This window comes from Tauraco erythrolophus, chromosome 25, assembly GCF_009769465.1.
Source record: "Tauraco erythrolophus isolate bTauEry1 chromosome 25, bTauEry1.pri, whole genome shotgun sequence".
Classification (NCBI taxonomy): domain Eukaryota; kingdom Metazoa; phylum Chordata; class Aves; order Musophagiformes; family Musophagidae; genus Tauraco; species Tauraco erythrolophus.
In genome coordinates, this window is record NC_141489.1 from 2,768,067 (window position 1) to 2,787,968 (window position 19,902).

The window sequence follows — 19,902 nt, forward strand, 5'->3', positions numbered from 1 at the left end:
GCAGCGTGGCTGGCGGGGGGCAGAGCCGCAGGGCACCCCAGGGTGCCAGTGTGGGGTATGGAGGTGCTGCGGCCCCGGTTGGTGATAGGGAGGACGAGCCTTGGGTGGGTTGGGGGGGATGCTGAGCTGAGAGGTTGGAGGCAGGAAAAATAAAAGGGAAGGGGAGAGGGAGGAGGAAGAGGATGGAGGCTGAGAGAAGGGAGGAATGGGGTGAGGAAAGGTTTGGAAATGCAGGATTTGGGGGTGAGGGAGGGAGCGGGGAACAGGGGGGACCTGGCACCGGGCTGGCACGGCTCAGAGGGAATGTCAGAGAGGGACAAGGGAGCAGCAGGTGACGTGTTTTATCCTGTCGCTCCCACCCATGCTTAGCCCCTGGGATTAAGCTGAGCTGCACCCATGGGTGCTGCTCCAGGGCATCCCCCTCTCCCCTCCACCAGTTGTACCCAGCACCTGTGGGAACCCTGCACCCATGGGAACCCAGCACCCACCGTGGGCAGTGGGCTGCGGATGGCCGCATTCAGCACAGCTCAGCACCAGGGCCCTTCTCCCTCCCTCCCCCCGCATCTCCTGCCCCTTCCACCAGCTCCAGGCACCGCCACGGATATTTCAATCCCTCCGTAGTGGGGGGGATCACCTCCAGCCTGGGCCCTTCCTCGAGCCCCCCACCCTCTGCGGTGGTGGGAGAGGAGCAAGGAGGGACCACGACCCCCGTCCTCACCTGGGAGACCCTCGGGGGAAGCCGTGGGATGCCCCGACCCACCTCACCCCAGCCATATATCCTGCCCCGATTTCTAGCTGGTGCTGGAACCTGATTTGATTCTAATTTCCTTCTCTTGACTCAAGGTTGAGCCTTTAATCCCCTCCAGCAACCAGTCCCTGACCCTACCACCTCCTCCCTCTCCCCTTTTCCTTCCCGTCCCCTGCCTGTCCCAGGGGGTCTGAAATCCAGGGATAGAGACCAAGCTGCAGAGGTGGGGGAGTAGCAAGGGCTGGACGCAGAGATGGGGAGTTTTGGCTTAGGGGAACGGGTGGGCTGCAGCTGCAGAACATCAGCACAAAACCCGGGTTACAGACCCCGCTGCGGCACGCGGGCGTTTTGGACCCGAGGAGGGGGGACGCAGGGGGAAGGGGGGGGCGAGGTGGGTCACTGGCCTTTCCACACCTCCCTGCTGTAATCCCAGCCTGGGTGACTGTGATCCCCCGCTTTGCCCGGATGAAAAGCAGGGAGGTTGGGTTACCAAATTACACCTGCTCCTTCCCGCTTCGTCCCTCTCCGGCTGCCCCCGCTGCCGGCTACGGTTACCCTGCGGACAAAGGTGTCAGTGGCAGAGGGCTGGGGGTCCCCAAAGGTGGACAAAGCCCAGCCCACAGCGCTTTCATCTCCTCCCCAGCAGCCTGGGGAGCAGAGATAACCCCTGCCCCGAGCAGGCTGCCTGCCCAGATAAGATCAGAGCCAGCAGGGAGACAAGGCTGGGCCCTGCGGCACCCGAAACCGGAGAGTTTCTCTGGTGCCTTCTGCCTCTGCAACTCAACCCGCTCCCTGCCATCGCCGGACAGGGTAGCGCAGCCCCAGGTGGCTCCAGCTCCAGCAAAACCACAGCTGTTCCCTTTATCCTGGTCCTTGCGCAGCTTTTCCTGTGTTTCCCCAAATCTTGCTGCCCCTCTGGAGGCAGGGGACAAAACGGGAATTCCTTTGGCATGTTGCATCCCCCCATGCAGCTCAAACCTGGGCAATCCTGGCAATGGGAGCACCCAGGCTGCACCCCAGAGAGCCAGCAGTGGTGGTTAAATTCAGGCTAATTCCTCCGCTGCCACCTCCGCGCCACCCGGTATCCTGGAGCCCCGAGCTCAGCCTGCCCCTCGGAGTCTTGCAGTGCCTGGGAAGTGTCTCCTGATTGCAAGAAACAAGCCCCAAAGTGCTGCTCAGCCCTTGCACAAGCAGCCCGGGGCCGGTGCTCTGCCAGGGCGGGATGAAAAACGTCCCTCGGCCACGGCAGCACTTCTTGGTTTTTGGGAAAGGCCATTTCTTAATGCCGTTGGAGGCTCGGAGCAGGGGCTGGGGAGGAAAAATAGCATCGATCCAACCAAGCACAGCTCGCTCCGACACCCCGAGCCTCGGCCAAACTCGGCTCCAGTAACGCTGCCTTTTCTTGGGAAGGAGACACAATATTTGTCTGGGATGAGGGAGCTGGAAAACCAGGAGTTTCTGTGCTTTCCCCACTGACCCCTTCAATGACATCTCCATCGCTCCGTGCGAGGTGGGTGTCGGTGCTCCCGGTCTCAGCCCGGTTGGGGATGGGGTTCTGGAGCGTGGGATTAGTGCACAGAAAACATCTTCCTCGGGGGACACCGGCTTTGAGTGAAACCAGAGGGATGGGGACGGAGCAGAGGACCAGCACCCAGCAGCGAGCGTTAGACGATGCTTTTCATCAGAGACCTGCCAACCCACTGAAACGATGACTTTGTTCCCCAGAGAGACCTGCCCCTTCTTTGAAGCGACTGGAAGTCCCTTAAAATAAGGAGGCTTTTATGGAAAGGGTAATTGCTCTTCATTGCACCGAGAAGCAGCGGGGAGAAGGAATCAAAGGCAAACGGCCTCCCGAGCATCTCTCCTGCGGGTTGGAGAAATATTGTGTCTGGCTGCCCCCGCCCGCCCGATGCTTTGGTCACCTCTTGGGTTTCATTCATGAGGTTCCCAAAATAACTTCTCCTTTCTCATCAGGACAGGAAGCCATAAGAAACAAATCAAAGTCCAAGCCTGCTCCACACGCCGATTCCTCCGGCGCGCAGGGCCAGCCGAGGCCGCGAGCGTTCGGACAAGCAGGAACAGGAGGAAGTGCTTTTTCATTCCCTTGGAGCGCGGCGAGTCGCCTGAATTTTGGTGTTGATGCCTGTTCTGCGTTCACACACTGCCTCCAGCTCCTGGCAGTTTCTACCTCAGTGGATTTGACTCCTCATTCGAAGTTTTGGGTCACAGGGACGACTTCAGCAGCCCCCACCCCAGGTGCTGCCGTGACCCTCAGCCCTCCCTCACTCCCAGCTGCGTTTCTGAAACTTTAACACGTGTCTTTGCATCACCCCAACATTGGTGAATTGGCTCCCACATGTTCTGGAGGAGCAAGAACTCAAGATAGGGCTTCCAAATCCCCGCCCAGCCCCTGCCTGCTGCCTCCTCCATCCTGGCAAAGCCGCTGACCCGGGAACTGCAGACAAACCACAGAGCTTTGGCTCTGAATTGCTGGCCAGGAGGATGATGCAGCCGAGGACCTGATGTCCCCGAGGAACCCCGCCAGCTACCCCGGGGCTCAGCCGGCCCCGCTCACACCCGCCTCTGCCAGCGCTCTCCCCCCACGGCAGCGACCGCCGGGACGGCAGCCGGGGCTGAGCGAGGCCAGTTCCCGCCGGGCGCTGTGGCTGCTGCTGGCAGGGATGAGCTGGAGAGATGCTCAGCCGGCTCCCACTTCCGTCTGGGCTGCCACGGAGGGGTTTGGCTGGGTTATGATTATACAACGCTGCAGTTGTTGAGGTCTGGGGGCTGCCAGCAGCTGTAGGTGCATCCTTACGCCAAGGCGTGGGGTGAGCCCTCATCCTCAGCCCCTGTCTGGCTCCAGGGCACTGGCAAGAGCAGAAATAGCAAAAAAAAAAAAAAGCCCCAAATGCCCCATTTCTGCTGCTAGGAGCTCGGACCGCTCCTACCTGAGGATGGGAAGGGACTACAGCAGAGTGATCCTTTTTCATCAAAGACCCCACAACTTGCTAAAAGGATGATTTTGTTCCCAAGAGATGCTTGGGATGTTCCTGGGAGATACTGCAGAAAAAAGCTCCGAGAAGGAGCTCCTTCCAGGGAGGAAGGCAAGAGGAGCAGCTGGGTGCAGCACATCTGGATCTGGCCGAGGCCATCTGCCCGCAGCGAAACGTCAAGCATGCACCGAGGGAACCACAAACCCCCCCTTTCGTGGGACGGCGGCTGATCCAGCACGGAATTAAAACCAAATATTTTCACAAGATTCCCAGGAAGCACAAGCCGGGGGCGGGGAGGGAGGGGGGATCCCCACGGCCACCGGCATGTCGGAAACGTTCACTTTTCCCTTCCCTTTTACATCTCTTTTATACGCTCGTTAGTCGGTGGGTTTAATCCACTTCTGACCCACCCTGTCCTACTATAAGACTTACTACTCGGTGCTGCGGGACTTGTTTAGTGCATTTAGCTGGGCTGGGGAGAGCCTGAACTCCATCTGCACACGTGGAAAAGCACCGTTGCCGTAAAAAAAAAAAAAAACACCACATGGGAGCATTTTGTTCCTTCATTGGATGACAAAAATGCATTAACGGATTATTATTATTAAGCCAGGGAATGACAAATAAACCACCTCTGAAGAATGCCCTAGTGAGAAACAGCTGGGTAACGTTTGGTTAGAGCAGATATTTCCGTGAGGACCGGCAGCTGGCCGGGATGGACCGGTCCTGGGAGCCTTGAGGAGCAAAACAAGGGGAAAGAAGTGTCTTATCAAGAAAATATTTCATCCATCAGGTGACTCGGTTTGCTCTTTGGCTAAACGAAAGGCACCAAAAATAGAAGGCATTCAAGGAGTTTGCAGTGAATAAATAAAAAAAAAAAAAAATAAATTGGGTCTAATTCTGGCTTCCAGGCTGCGGGGAGGGCGGCGAGCGCAGCGACAGCCCCCGCAGAAATCTGGTCCGAGTTTCGTGCTCATAACAAAGCTGAAACCTCAACGAGTTTCACATGGTTTTGTGTTTCTCCCGCTGCATTTTCCCCCGCCACAAAAGCAGGGACTTGAAAAACGACCTCAAAACTTTTATCTGGATTGGGAAATCTCTCCCCAGCCCCTCTGGCTCCTTCACTATGAAGGGCTGGAGCATAAAGCGGGAGTGAGGATAACACGTGTGCGCCGAACGCGCACGACACAACCTTCCTCCAACGGAAACTCTTCCCAGACAGAGCCAAAGCTTCACCCCAATTTCCCCATGCCCACGCTTCTCTTTCCTTAAGGAACAGCTCAAGTGACACAAACCCCCATCCCCTGACCCCCTCCAGCCACCCGTGGGGCCACGGCAGCGCGACGCAGCTGGGAAGAGCCGTGGGATGCGGTAGGGACCACGATCCGGACCTGCTCATGCCTTTCCTAGGGAAAACAGTGGCTTTCTCCCAGCACCGCCTCCTCGACTCAGTGCCGAGAGGCAATCCTGTGATTTTCGTTGCACGCCGGTTAATTAGACCATCTCCAGCTGCTCGACATCCGCGGGGACGCGATGGCACCGTGTCCCCGCGGGGTCTCGCCATCGCGTGCGAAAAAGGGGCGATGCTGGAGCTGGGAAAGTGTCGGCGCTGCCGGAGCTGTGAGATGAAGCATCTTGAAAGGGCGTAACGCCGGCTGCCTCCGGGACCCGCGGGCAGCTGGAGCCCGGGCTGGCACCGCGGCTCCCCATCCCCGAACAGCCGGTGCCTCGAAGGAGCTGGCGGGGCACGTGCTGCTGGCAGAATCCCCCGTTTGCAGTGGGATCGGCCCCCCACCCCAGTCGTGAGGATGGGAAGCAGATGGGAATGATGTAGCCCCAGATTTGGGGCTGCTCCGGGGCACGGAGCAGGTGGGATGCGAATTGCAAAGCATCAGCCGGCGGTTTGTCTGTCCCCACCGGGCTTTGGGCGCTGATCAGCCACCGTGCCACCCCACACGCTTTCCCTGCCAGGCTGGATTTGCTGCTGAGCAAAAGCCGCCTTTTGCCAAGTCCTGTTTTTACGCTGGAGCAGGGAAGCACCAGGGAGCATCCCCCCCACCTGACATCTCCGTGGTACCCTCAAAACACGCCTCTCCCCCCATCTCCCTTCACTTTCCAGGCAAAGCTTCTGCGTGAAGACCCCGAGGGGATGGGCCTCAGTGTCCCAGCCGTCCCCAAAACGGCATCTCCAAGAGTCTCAGCAGCTTAAACGGCCAAACACGGCCCCAGCCCCAGCAGCAGGGTTGTATCTCAGGAAAATCCAATGGTGAGACCTTGTCCCAAAGCCATCTCCGCACTTGCAGAGCTCACGGAGGATTTTGCATGGGTTTTTGGTGGTTTTTTTACTTTCCTCCCCTCTTTGCTAGCAGGAGCACCCCAGGACACGGATACCCAGCACCCCAGGGCTTTGCACCATACCTGCCAGCATCTCCAGGTCCTGCTCTCACTGCTCCTACTGCCACCAACTACCACCTCTCCTTGGATACTTGGGATGGGAGAAGCCTCACCTGAACGAGCAGCAGGTTGAACCCGTTACCACCTCAATTCCACACTCCATGAGGGCAGAGAGGAAAGGAAAACAGCTTTATTGGCCCTAATTGAAGTGAACTCACAGACCTCTCCCCCGCCCCCAGATGCAGTGAGAACTTCCCCAAGAAACTGAGGTCTTCTGTTTTCTTTTTTTCCCTCCCCTGTAAAATATTCCCTTCATCTTCCAGCCTTCCCCACACCTCCCACATTAATTTAAAACAAATTAAACTCTGGCTACACCTGGCTCCCTCCAGGATGGATGGATGGGGGCTGCGGGGTGTTCCGGGGGGGTGTAGGTGAGCAGGGTGGGGACAGGAGGGGGGATGCGGATCTGTTAACCACCACCATGCAAGGAGGGTGCCAGAGCACCTGATCCCTGGCATGGGGTCCCTGGGAGTCTGCATGGTGGGTGGTGGGTTCTGGCAGCATCACTCTGGCTGGGTCTGTGTCAGGTGTCAGATGGTGGGAATTTGGGTTCAGGATGGTATTTTGTGGGAAGGATGAGGCTGTGAGTAGCTGGGAGGGCTTTTCTGCTCGGTTGGGATTTCTAACGGAAGGAAGATAATGTCTGCGAGCTTTTTCTGGGGGAAAATACCACCCAACCGATGATGAAGACAAGACTGTTCAGTTTTATGGCTCCATAAATCAGCCCTTGGGCCCCTGGCCCCGGGATCGCCCCGGGTAAATCATCACCTCCCCGCAAACAAAGTCCAGCACCAGCACAAGTGGGAACGGGAGGAAACACTATCCCATTTTCCATCCTTGCTCCCCTCTGCTTCCCCCTGGGAGGAGGTTTTAGGTTTGTCAGTGAAAGTCACTGCATAGACTTATAATTCCAGTTTTTAGCAGCTGACACTTCCCCTGCTTTCCGTCAGCTGCAAACTCTCTGGTTCCCAACGAAAGGAAGAAACAAATAAATAAAAGCTGCTATGAAAACAGCCACATTCTGCAAAGATTTGGGGTGAAATGGAAACCCAGCTTCCTGTTTACTGAAAAAATAAATGGCAGGGAGAACATTTTGGATGCCCTTTGAGCCAGTCCATCGTCCAGCCCTGCCTTTGCACTGACGGCCTCAGGGTTCAGCTTCCCACCTCTTCTGCCTCTCCCAGAGACAGAAGATATGGATCAAGGCTGGGAGGGAGAAACTGAGCTGGGGACAGAGGGTGTTGCCCACTCAGGGCTCGGTGCAGATGATCCAGTGGGAGCTTCAGGCTCGTTTCACGGAGGCTTTCCTGCATGGATGCGCTTTGGAGGAGGTCGTGCTCCCACCAGCCCCCTCCCTCCACTCCATGGCGGGCTGCAGGGATGGGGCATGGCTGCCGTGACCCCCTCCCCACCTCAGGAAACAGCCTCAAAGACCCCCGTGGCAGCAGCTGCCTGTCCCGTCTCCGCTGGAGCATCACTTGGCTCTCCTGACATCGCCCAGCGCTGCTGCCTTTCTGCATCCGGTTGACTTTAGATGGATCATCAAACCGGTTTTTGGATCCGCAGCCTGCTCCCTCCCCACCTTCCCTGGGCTCGGTGGGTGCCGTGGCTGTGGGAGCCTCGGGAAGGGCTTGAGGCAGCTCCGGAAAGGAGCCAGGAGGTTTCCCGTGGCCCCGACGGGCTGTGGGAAGGGTGGGGGGGGGCTGCAGCCCAGCTGTGCGGGCTGGGCAGACATGGGGGAGGGCTGGAGGGGACCTGGAGGTGAAAAATCTGCTGGAAAGAGCCTTTCCCAATCCCCTCCACCTGCCCTGTGGGAAGCCCAGATACGGCATCACTCCCATGACCCTACAGAAATGCCTTTGCGCCGTGACATTCGCAAGGCACGGCCGGCAGCAGCTGGGACGGCTCAGCTTTTACCTCGGACCTCCCGTTGCTCCCGATCCCAGGTCCGGGATCAGCACGGCCCCTTTCCCGGGCTGTGGTTTATGGCTGCACGTGGTTCTTGCTCAGCGTGTGCACCGCTGCCTCGCTGGATGCGCCGCCGTCACCGTCCGTCAGCGTTTCTGCCCAAAAGGCACCTGGAAAAGCTGCCGAAAGATGAAGAAAACTGTTCCAGGAGCTCCGCGAGGCACAGCGACACACTGGCCCTGGGCCCAGGAAAAACCTGGAGAAAGCAGCTCCGTGGGTGCATTTTCCCAATTATTTCTGCCTGGGGAATGAGGCGATGGTGCAGCACCCCGTGAGTAAAGGGGTCCGTGCGATGGACTAACACAGCATCATGGAGTCATGGGATGGTTTGGGTTGGAAGGGACCTTAAGGGATCCAGTTCCAGCCCCCTGCCATGGGCAGGGACACCCTCCACTACACCAGGTTGCCCAAAGCCTCATCCAGCCTGGCCTTGAACACTTCCAGGGATGGGGCAGCCACAGCTTCTCTGGGCAACCTGATCCAGTGCCTCAGCACCCTCAGAGGGAAGAATTTCTTCCTTAGATCTCATGGAAATCTCCCCTCTTTCAGTTCAAAGCCATTGCCCCGTGTCCTGTCACTACACACCCTTGTCCAAAGCCCCTCTCCAGCTTTCCTGCAGCCCCTTTAGGCACTAGAAGGTGCTGGAAGGTCTCCCTGGAGCCTTCTCTTCTCCAGGCTGAACAGCCCCAACTCTCCCAGCCTGTCTCCATAGCAGAGCTGTTCCAGCCCTCGGATCATCTTCGTGGCCTCCTCTGGACCCGCTCCAACAGCTCCATGTCCTTCTGATGTTGGGAACCCCAGAGCTGAATGCAGTCCTGAAGGATGTGATTGCATCAGGAACCAGCTCTGGGCTGCAACAAGTTATTCTGTGGATAAACACCCCTGCCATGCCCTGCTGGACACCGTGGAGCTGCGGTGAAAGCCAAGCACCCAGCTCCCCTCCCAAATTTCTGCCTGCAGCACCACTCCCAATAGCAACACTGCCAGCATCTGTATTTCCAGGCTTGGGGATCCATTTCCTAGCATGGATGGGGTGTAGGAACCAGTCATTTTCTCCACGCTGAGCCCTGCCACGGGCTCATCCCCAGCTGCCACCGTCACCTTCCCCCAGCCCAGGGCTGCAGCTCCCCGTCCCCTTCGCAGCCTTTCCCAAGGATCTGTATCGGATCGATACGCATCTAGCCGGGAGGTGAAAGGTGAATGCATTAAAATACACTTAGCAAACACCATCCGCAGAGCTGGTGAGAAGGTGAAGGCAAGAAATCATTGGAAAATAGCCCCTGCAAGACACATAAGAGCAGAGAGCTGTGTCCAAGAGCCAATAAATCTCCAGCCGTGGGTCTGAGCTCTGGAGGGAGCAGCTTTGGATCGAGCAGGGCAGGGTATGAAGGCAGCAAATGTAATGGTTTGCCTTCCAGGAGGGATATTTCCCCAGATCCTTTCCCTGCCCTGGTTAATTCGGAAAAGGTTTGTGTTTGGCAGCAGCCGGGCACAGGAACGGAGCAGCGGGGATGCGCTTGGGAGCCCTGGGAGATCTTTTTGCACCCAAAAGCATCTCTGGTTTCTAAGTGATTTAAATGGGGACCTCAGAGGTGGCAAGAAACATCCCTGGGAAACCTCAGAGCTGGTTTGCAGCCCTTCTGACCCGCTGCCATGGGCAGGGGGAGCAAACCTCCCAGACCTGCCCGTTTGGGATCATGCAAAAAAAAAGCAGCAAACAAAGCCAAAGGAGAGGGGATGGCAGGGGAAGGGCTGGGAGGTATTTCGGACGCGTGGAAGTGTCACAAAGGTATCAAAAAACCTTCATTGCACTCAGAGCTGGGTCTGGGCTCAACAGATGCTTTGAATAAAGGAGGTTTTGCTGGATTTTACCTTCAACTGGAGAGGCAGGAAGCAGGATGGACAAGCTCCTGGGGCACAGACAGCATGTTACCCCTCATGCCTGCCCAAAAACCAGCCCCTTTTCGCCACCAGTCACCAAACGATGGGGACAGGGAGGCTACAGCAGCACCTGCACCCATTGGGTACCCAAATCTTGGCTCAGTCCTACTCATCAGACCACGGGGATCCGTGCCCAGAGCATCAGCACCTGGGAAAACCAGGGATCCTTGCTCAAGCCAGGGCTAATTGGGACGAGCAGGAGGCATTGTGGATTCAATAAACGCCTCCTCCGAGCCCCGCTTAGGGCAGCCGGATTTCCAGCCACTGCGAGTGGCATCCATTGAGCTGGGAAATGTCTTCCCTAGAGACTCACAGGAAGTGGTTCCAATCAATTTAGACCCAATTATCACACTGGTCACCTAAGAGCAGGGTAAAGAGAAAGCTTTCCTCCCTCTGCTGCAGCAGAAGGAGAAACGGGGTAAAAATGAGTGTATGGCCCCAGGGAGGACTCCAGGGGATCCTTAAAGATGCCTCGATATTTCCAGCAAAGAGAAGTCTTCAAAATTGATAAAACAACATCACTGGGGAGCAGCTCGGGGTTTCCATTTGGAAACTTTGGCTCCATTAGGCAGACTGCCTTCCCAAACCCATGGAAACACCGTCGTGTCAAACACAATCCGCCCAACCAAGCGCTCCTGGAGTCGGTGCTGACGCGGCGTTCGGACCCAGCAGCTCCATTGGCTTCTGGAAAGCAAACCGGAGCTGATCTGCTCCATCCATCCGCGCTCTCGTAGCTCGCTAACACGAATATCTCCTTTCTCCTTGGCAGAGGTCCCAGCCTGGGGATGGTGGGTAAATACCGGGACAGGACGGATGGGACAACAACGTGGGAAAGTCTGATATGTAAAGCACAACGTGTGTGTGCTGTATGTCCTTGGAGGAGGAGGAGGAGGAGGAGCACGTCTCTCCTGTCCAGCGACACGGACATCCCACCCGCCGTCGCAATATGGCAAAACGCTCAGTGCCGTCACCCGCTCGCCTCCGAGCTCGGGCCGGGAGCGATCGCCCGGGATGGAGCTGTTCCTGACGGCCAAGGGAAGAGTTAACACAGATGTTGGGAGGCAAAACCAGAAGACAGGATCAGCAATAAATCCTGCCTGCCCCCGGCGCGGAGCAGAGCAATGAGAAAGATGAAAGGAAGCAACCCAGACCTCTGCTTCCATCGATAAACAGGAAAACAACAGCAAAACAGCTCCGGGATGAACCTGGCAAACGGAAAGCTGCCCACACAGCTGCCAGGGATGCGAGGCCACTGGGCCACCACCGGGCCACACTCGCACACATGTTTGGGACATGCCCTTTTGCTTCAGCCTTCCGGAGCGATGCAACAACCAGAAGCAACCGTGGATCCCACGCAGCGATGGCAACCCCTGGAAAAACGAGAGTCCCTGTGGGATCGTTTGCTACCACCGACCAACAGAAGATACTTAGAAGATGCGAGAAACAAATCTATATCCTCCCAGCACAGCCTCCTCCCCTCTCTGCCCTCGGGGCTTTGGTTTCCTCCGTTATTTTGTGTTTTGCAGTGATCGATGAGGGTCCCAGTGCGGGGAAGGTGGTGGCTGGGCTCCAGGGACCCAACCCCTCCGCAGACCCCGCCGTCTGCTCCAGCACCTGGAATGTGGGAGCTTTATTCTAGTTGGGGATAAAAGGGATAAAAGAAGACTGAGAATAGTTAAATAAGTGGTAAGTTAATAACAGAAATAAAAGACAGCCATGCCCTTTGTCAGGGTGGGAATTTTCGCATCATATCCTGGAAAAACGTAATGATGTTACAGGGTTTTGGCTCCTGGATCCCAAAAGCTTGCATGGAGCAGAAACGGCTCTTAAAGCACTTTAGAAATTGTTCAACAAGGCAACGATCGCACATCAGCAGGGGCCTGTTCACACGCAGATTACAAGCACTTAGCACCTTTCGGTTGTCTTTGCAGAGCAAATCAAGCTCTGCTCAGGCTCCCTGAGACCAAGGGTGACCTGCGGGGAGAGGGCAGCTCACAGGGGCTGTTTTCCCCTTGGTTTAATTCCCCAGGACCAGGCTTGCCATGGAGAGGGAGAGGAGCCGCTGGCCCCGCACCGAGGAGGCGTTGAGCCGAATCGATTCTGTCCCCGTATCATGTTTGCGACTCCCTCCGTCATCGGGACAGCTGGACGGGGCTCTGCCACCCGAGCGAGGGCCGGTGGGCTCCTCCAGTGCGCCCACCTGCCCGCGTGGCATCGCGATTAGCTGCGGCGGGGATGGCTGTGATGTCAGAGCGGGGGGATTATGACTTCAAAAGGAAGGATAAACAGGAGGAACAAACGACACCCTTCTCCTGAACAAGGGATGCCCAAATGTGTGGGTAATGCTGCTAATTAAGGAACAGAGGAGGTGCTGGCAGCGCTTCTGGCCACCGATGCTGCGGGCTGGGGGCTGAGGTCATCCCACCGACAGCTCCAGCTTTAAGCAAGGACCACCTAGTGCCGGGACCTCCGGGCATCCCCTGGGATGCCCGACCAGTCTCTGGGCACGGCTTCACGCTGGATCCAACCACCAGCAGCTCTGGCAGGGTCTCTGGAAGCAGTGAGCACCCGGAGACACCCAATTAACAGGGCAAAGTCATCAGCTCATCTTGTCCCCAGCCAGCACCACATGTGTCGAAGGGAAACGTGGCAGCCCAGTAGTCGAGGGCAGAGCCAGGGCTCCCAAACCACAGCCTCATCTTAATCAACTGGAGCTCAGCCTCAGCATCTCCTCCAGGACCTTTTCCACGAGCCCCAAGCACAGCCAAGCCTCCAAGCACTCGTGTAAACACTCAGTTCCTCCAGAAAAAGCCAGTAACTCATGTGACTCACACTGTTTATTTTTCTAAGACCATTTCTTCTACCCTGGAGCTGCAGAATTCTGCTTTTGACGCCGACTTTGGTGTCTAACCTCACCGTGCCCTGGGTGCCTGGCTGGGGACGGCTGTCTGAGCGACTGAGATGCTGAACACGTAGGGATGGGAATCTTCTAAATACCCTGGATCATTCCCTACCTCCTTGGTGCACCTTTGCAGCAGCCCTGACTCCTGCGGGTCTTCCCCAGCCCTCCTATTTGCTTCTCCCTCCCAGTCCTGACCTCCCGAAGGCGTTGGGGTTCCCATCCCGAGTCAGGAGGCTCAGGGGGGGCTTTGGAGGAGACAGAGATTATTCTTGGCCCCCTCGGTGAAAGCAGGAGGGGAATCTGCCGCCTGCAGAGAGCGAGGCTCGGGGGCCGGGCTGATGGCAGGAGCAGATGCTGGGAACTGAATGGCCTGAAGTTATAGAACATCTGGCCAGGAGCAGCCGCAGCCACCCGGCCACGGTAGCCAAACGCCAGCCCAGCTCGCCGGAGCACTCCCACAAAACGTGCCACTTCGGCGGGACCAGAGCAGGACCCCGCTCCTTCCTCCGCTCTGGCACCAAAATCCCTCCTACCTCTCCCCTCTCGCTGAGTTTCCTCCCCACATGCCCACCATCCCACGGAGCACCTCGGTGCCAGCTCCACCTTTGCTCTCTCCCATCGCTCTCCGAATGGGCCGTGAGACCGGAGCGGTTGCTGTCAGGATGCTGGGATCGAGCCGGGCTCTGTTAGCAGGGCCCGGGGATGAATGTGCTCTTCCTCCACCCTTTTCCTGGCAAACGCTCAGCTCCCATCAGGAACCATTCCGCAAAAAGGCAGGGCTGCCCCTGGACACTTCTCTTGCGAAATGATGTGAAGAGGAACCTCACGCCTGTTATCCCAGGGTGGCACTGTGTCAGACCCTGCAAACACCAGCGATCCCATTTTGCAAACCTTTCTCCCACCCCCCCATCCCTTGCGGGGGGTCCGTGAAGCTGCAACGGCAGAAGCGTGGGGAGGGATCCATCCCTGCGTGGTCGGCACCACCCAGCTGTGCCCATGGGGGCACTCACACTGGGGGGTATTTCCAGACCCACCTATTCCCAAACGCTCCGAGGGAGGGAAGAGCGGACAGCACCCCTCTCTCCCCCTCATTCCCAGCAAGGCTTTTTCGGCTGGGAAGGAAGCGGTTGCATATGCTCAGCCACAGCGGGAGCCAAGTCCTGATATTTGGCTCGGCAAGAAGGTCACGAGAGGCGACCCGCTCTCCTTCCTCCGGCCAAGGGAGGCTGGAAACCCCGGCCCCAGCCAGACACACGCAGGGGGAAGAGCCACGCGAGACCCCCATGGCCGAGCCGAGATGCCCACCCAGCCCCACGCCACGCACGGGGACACGTGGGGCTCCGGGGGATCTGCCAGCGGCGGCCACGATCCTGAGCCCTCGGCCAGCCAAAACGCCGGGCATCCGGCTTCGCTTCCCGCTGAGGAGCTCCAGACTGAGCAAAGGCAGAAAATAAAGGATAAAGCCACGGATTGAGGCAGACAGCTCGCCCCAGCCCTCGCCCCTCGCCGCGGGGGCACGGCCAGCCCTCCGCTCCCGTCTCCGAACACTTCAAAGGGCTCTTTGTCTCCCACCACCCCCAGCCCGCTCACCCGGCCAGGGGGGCCGGGGTGTCAGCCCACCCGTGGGGACCCCGTGAGCCCCCAGGGATGGCGGGGAAGGAGCTGTGTGCCCCGGGGGTGCTGTGCCGTGCCCCCTGCCGCACGTCTCCGAGCTGGGGAAGCCCCAGGGCAGCCCTGCTCACCCACACCAGCCTTAAAACCCCCCCTGGGAGGGGGTTTAAGCCGGGGGCCCGCTGCCCTCGCACGGGAAACACGTGTGCCCCCCGGCATTAATAGCGGAGCCTTTTCACAGCCCTGACCCCCCCCCAGCCCACTCCAGCCGCAGACTCGGGAGCTGATCCCTCCAAAGGAACCTGCCACTCCCACAGTCCCAGCCTGTGATTTATTTAATGGATCTTTGGATAAAATCCTACATGTATTTCCAGTTTCCCTGGGAGGTTTGGATTTTTTTTTTTTCCCGCCCCTCATTCCCCGCTTTGGCATCAGCTGTGCTCTCCCTGCAGGGACGGAGAGGAGGGGGGAACAGGGAAAACAGCCGGAATCAGATTGCAACCTCAACCTTCACACGTTTCCAGGCTTTTGGAGCCGTGTTTCCCACCAAGAAAGTTGGAAACCTCGATCCGTCAGGCCACCTAAATAGAAACACATGGTTGCAGCCCAGATCGCCGGCCAGCGACGGAGAGCCGGGAACCAGCGCGAGGGAGAAAATAAAGGGCTGACCCAGGGGAGCGGGACAGGCAGGTGACGAAGGACACCGGCAACTCGGTGACTCTGGCAAAGAAGAGGAGATGAAAGATGTCCAGAGCTGGAAAGAGAAGAGGAATTTGAAACCTTGGGGCAGAGAGGATAGGGATGCCGGACAAACCCCGGGAGCGCTGCCCGAGGGGATGGGGAAGAGCAATGGCTGAGTTATATCCGTTGCAATCGGGAGGAAATTCATCGAAATTTCCATCGAAACAGGAGCTGCTACTCGCATGTGGGCTGTGCAGCTAAACACGCCGTTCCAGGGAAACAAAAAAATCCCACAGAAGCACTTAAAATATTTGCATTAAATACCCAACAAGCCTATCAGGATTAATAGCATTACAGTAAATTCCAGACAAATTAATACCCATTAGGCCGTCACGTAAAAGCACTCCTGGAGCGGGCTGGCCTGAGCCTCGCTGTAAATCACTTTGCTGATGCTCCGTTCACAAACCAGAAGCTCCTTTTGCCAGCAATTCCCCGGGATACAAATAAAACCATCCCGACGGCGTCGTGCGCCGGCACCCCGGGTCCCCACGGCCCGACAACGGGGCGCATCTTCACGTTATCACAACTAAAAGCCACTAAGGCTCCTCCCAAAACTTGCACATCGCTTTTTTTTTTTTGACTTCCAGTATTTTTTTGCCATCCAAAAGAACCGGGATAAAAGGTGTTTGGGAGCTCAGCCCTCACTTGGTGTCAGGTATAGGGCGAAGCTTTCCGAAAGGTGCCCAGGGAGGGAGAGGGATGCTTTGGGGTTAACGGAGCGCTGGGGAGGACACATCTGATTTCCAGCTGCCATAAATTCGCTCTGTGATCTTACCCAATTAATCCACCGCCCTGGCTCACTTCCCTCCCTTTTCCCACCCAGCGAAGAGATTTTGCATCCAGGGATTTGCAGCCGGGTCGTCCCGTTGGCTGCGCACAGCTGGCCCCGGACCCCGGCTCACGGGTCCACCCTGGCCCCATCGGGCATGGAAAGGGAGAGGGAGAGGGAGGGCTGGTCCGTAGTGCTGCTGTCAGCAGGACAAAGCCCTTCAGCCTCAGCTCTCAAAAAGCAGAAAAGACAAAAAAAAGCTTCCCAAAACCATCAAGGATGAGCAGAAGCGGGTGCAGGGTGAGGATGGGGAGAATTAACATCTCCAAAATAATTGTTTCACTGCATCTCCCAACCAGCTTTGAAAACCTTGACCTCTACCACGTTCAGTCCCTGAGATTAATTACCTGGGTTAATCACAGCTGTAATAATTACCTTAGTCAGCATTACGACACTCGCTCATCCCGTGGGTCTGCTTCTTACCTGGAAAAACCATTCCTGGCTTATTCCAGCCCGTTCAACAGGACTGGGGTGGAGGAAGCTCCTGCCTTCCTGGAAGGCTTTTTTTTTTTTTTATTTTGGCCAGGATTTCCCTAATTTTCTCACACAATCACAGTTTTCACCCTGCCCTCCTGCTGCCATTGGGTGCGAGGAGGCACCCACGGGTACCCCATCACCCATGAAACCTGCTGCTCTCTCCCAAAAAGAGCTGGTGGAGGCATTGCTCCTTCTTTTGGCAGAGCTGGTGCTTCACCCCAACCGTGTAGAGCAAAGAAATCACCAAGCCCCAGTTTCCCACCCAAGGACTGGCCAACACTCAGGTGGATGTTTTCTGTAAATAACAAAATAAGGAGCACACAAGGTGCAGAGATGGAGAAAGCATATCCAGGTACGTTGGAAAAATTCTTTGCCGGGCTTGCAAAAGGTCTGGAGTTACTCATCTCGCAGGGTGCACCTGGATTAAAATAATAGAGATTTTAGGTCTTAGTCCAGCATCTCCTTTGGGGTAAAACCTGGCTGTAGGGGCACAGAAATGCATCCCCATCCCTATCTCATCGTCCGCTTTAGAAACAAGAGTGGGAACATCTGAGCCAAAAAAAAAAACCAATGGGATTTGCCAAGGGAAGAAGGGAAAGAAAGCTTTGGACTTTGCTTGATTTCCTATAATGAAGATTGATTTTTCTCGGGCTGCTCTCTCAGATTTTGGCCGGGGATCTGAGGCTGCCCTGGGAACCGGGCTGCAGCGGAGGTTTCACTTAACCGGACAATTTGTTGCTTTAACTTGCTAAAACCTCAAAAGCCACATCAGGGCTCGGCTGGATGAGCTGGTTCTTTCCTGTCTCAGGTCAAGTGGCAGCCGGCGGCGCGGACCCTGCCAGGTTACCCGGGAAGCTGCCATCCCAGCAGTGGTTTACACCTTCAAACAGCCCCTCCGTGACTTTCGGTGTCTGGGGTGGGCCCCCTCGAGACCTCTTGCAAGCAGCCCCAGTTCCCCAGCACGAAAGCTTTTAACGTGGCAGCAAAAGCCTGTGTGAGAGGCAGAGGTGGGATGCTGAAGGGGGAGCAAATTCAGCCTCCAGACATGGGGTTTGTTCCTAAATCAGAGAAAAATTCACCAGCAACTGGCTGGAACAAAGAAAAAAAAAAAAAAAAAAAGACTGAGAAATCTTCTCATGAAGTCATTCAACTGAGGCTGGAAATTGTCCTAGAGGGTCGGCTCCGCCAATGAGGACGGCAAAGCCGAGCTGTGGGCTTCTGTCCCCGCTCCAAGGGCTCCTTATGCATTTTGCATTAGGCAGTAATTGGATAAAATGCATAAACAGGCGCTGGCAGAGGAAGGAAACCCAGGGCTGCCTCTCCCCGGGGTGCACGGCTCCACCGGCCGGAGAGGCACGGTCTCTGACCGCAGCTTTCGGCAGGAGGTGGTCACCGGTGAGGAGCTGCGCCCGGCCGCTCGCCTACGGATGGAGGACACGCGAGAATCCTCCATGGGCAGGAGGAAGGACGGGGATGTGGTCCCCCCAACCTGGAGAAGGACCATAAACCAGCCCACTGAGGCACCAATAGTCCCTACAACCTTTATATGCTCCTATTTTGGGTGCTTCTCCCAAGGTTCTTGCTAGTCTGGGACGTCACCCTTGAGCAAACATCCCCCAGCACCCATCGTGGCTCGTCTTTGGCTTCAGTTCGTTGGGAGGGAAAAAACAATCTTGCATTCACTGGGAGACTTTCTCATCTAATAAATCCTCCTTCCTCCCATCAATCGCTCCCTTTGCTGCCACTGGAGCTCGAGGCAATCGGAGAAACGCCGCTCGCCGCTCCATCCCGTGAATCGGAGCATCGACGGAGCCTCAGCTGCCTCAAACTGGCCCCTATCCACGAGCTGCTCTACGCTGTCTGGGATCCGGCCATCGGAGTAATTAGGAAAGCCGCATCGTTATCCGAAGCACGGTTTTCCAAGAGCAAACCCATCTGGGTTGTTCCCGGGGGAGTCTGAGCTTGTCAACACAAGCTCGCCCAACGCGCCGCGCTCTGCCTCCTCCTGTGACAGCAAGAGCCGGGTTTGGCTGTGGGAAAGGGGCTTGAAGAGAGCAAACGAGCTGGTTTCGGGGTAAAATGAGCCCTATCACCCCCAAAAAGTGATGCCAAGAACAGCCCTGCAGCCTCTCTGCTCGTTAAAAGCCGCTTTTCCCCCCGCCGACCTTCCAGCCTTCTCAAGCAGAGCAGGAAGTTTGAAACGCAGCGAACTGAAAAGCAGAGCCTAAAGAAAGGCAGAAATTCCCCCAAAGCCCTTGAACAAGCAAAGCTGCAGACCCGCAGGGCAGGGAAATCGCTCGTCAATCACAGCCCTGTCCAGCTCCGTGCACCCCTCGGGAGCCGGGACCTGCCGCCGGTGCAGACCCGTCCTGTCCTCGGGGACAAGGCTGGGCTGGAAGTGCAGGTGTCGAGGGGGAGATTTGCAGCTTTTTGGCTGGATTTGTTGCTTTTTGGCAGGGATGAAGCAGCTGGAGGGTCACGGGGCGAGCAGAGCGGGTGGGCAGTGGGGCACATCCAGTCGCTGCAGTATTTTCGCTTGGGGTCCCGGATGATGCCTGATTTCGGGGAAGAAGCCAAGCGCAACCCTGGGCTGTGTCTCAGCGCGTGGGTCCGGGTTGAAGAGGCACATCCAGCCCCATCTGGCTGCTCTCAGCACATGGACGAGCCCGCAGGACCCTCCATTCAAACCAAAAGTGCTTCATGCTCTGGGCTGAGCCCCCCAGGAACCCCCCGACGCCGGGTCACAGCTGAGGGCTCAGCTGGAACAGCTCAGCCTTTCCATCACCACTGAGATGGCTGGGGCACGAAGATCAGTGCCACCATGAAAAGAAGGGGCCGAGAAGGCAAAGCCCCCCAGGAAAACGAGGGGTCTCGGACTCATGTCACCCCACAAGAGCCCCCAAATGCAGAGGGGAGGGCAGTTTGGGGGCTGATGCTTAAAAACACACGTGCCATGCAACGTGTGGTCACCTCCTTTTTCCAAAGCTCCCAGTTCCTGCCCCTCTTACCCCCCTCCTCCTGCACATCCCCCCAGCCCATACGCCAAATGCCCCCCCCCAAATCCTTCCCACCTCCATCCCAAATCCTTCCCACCTCCACCCCAAGACAAGCCCAAGACACCTGGCCCAGGCATCTCTTCTATGGGCAACCCGATCCCCGGGACGGAAAGCAGCTTCGCTCCGGAGCCCACCGGGACGGGGGGGCTGCGCTCGGCCAGCACCGGCCGCCCCCGCCTTGGAGC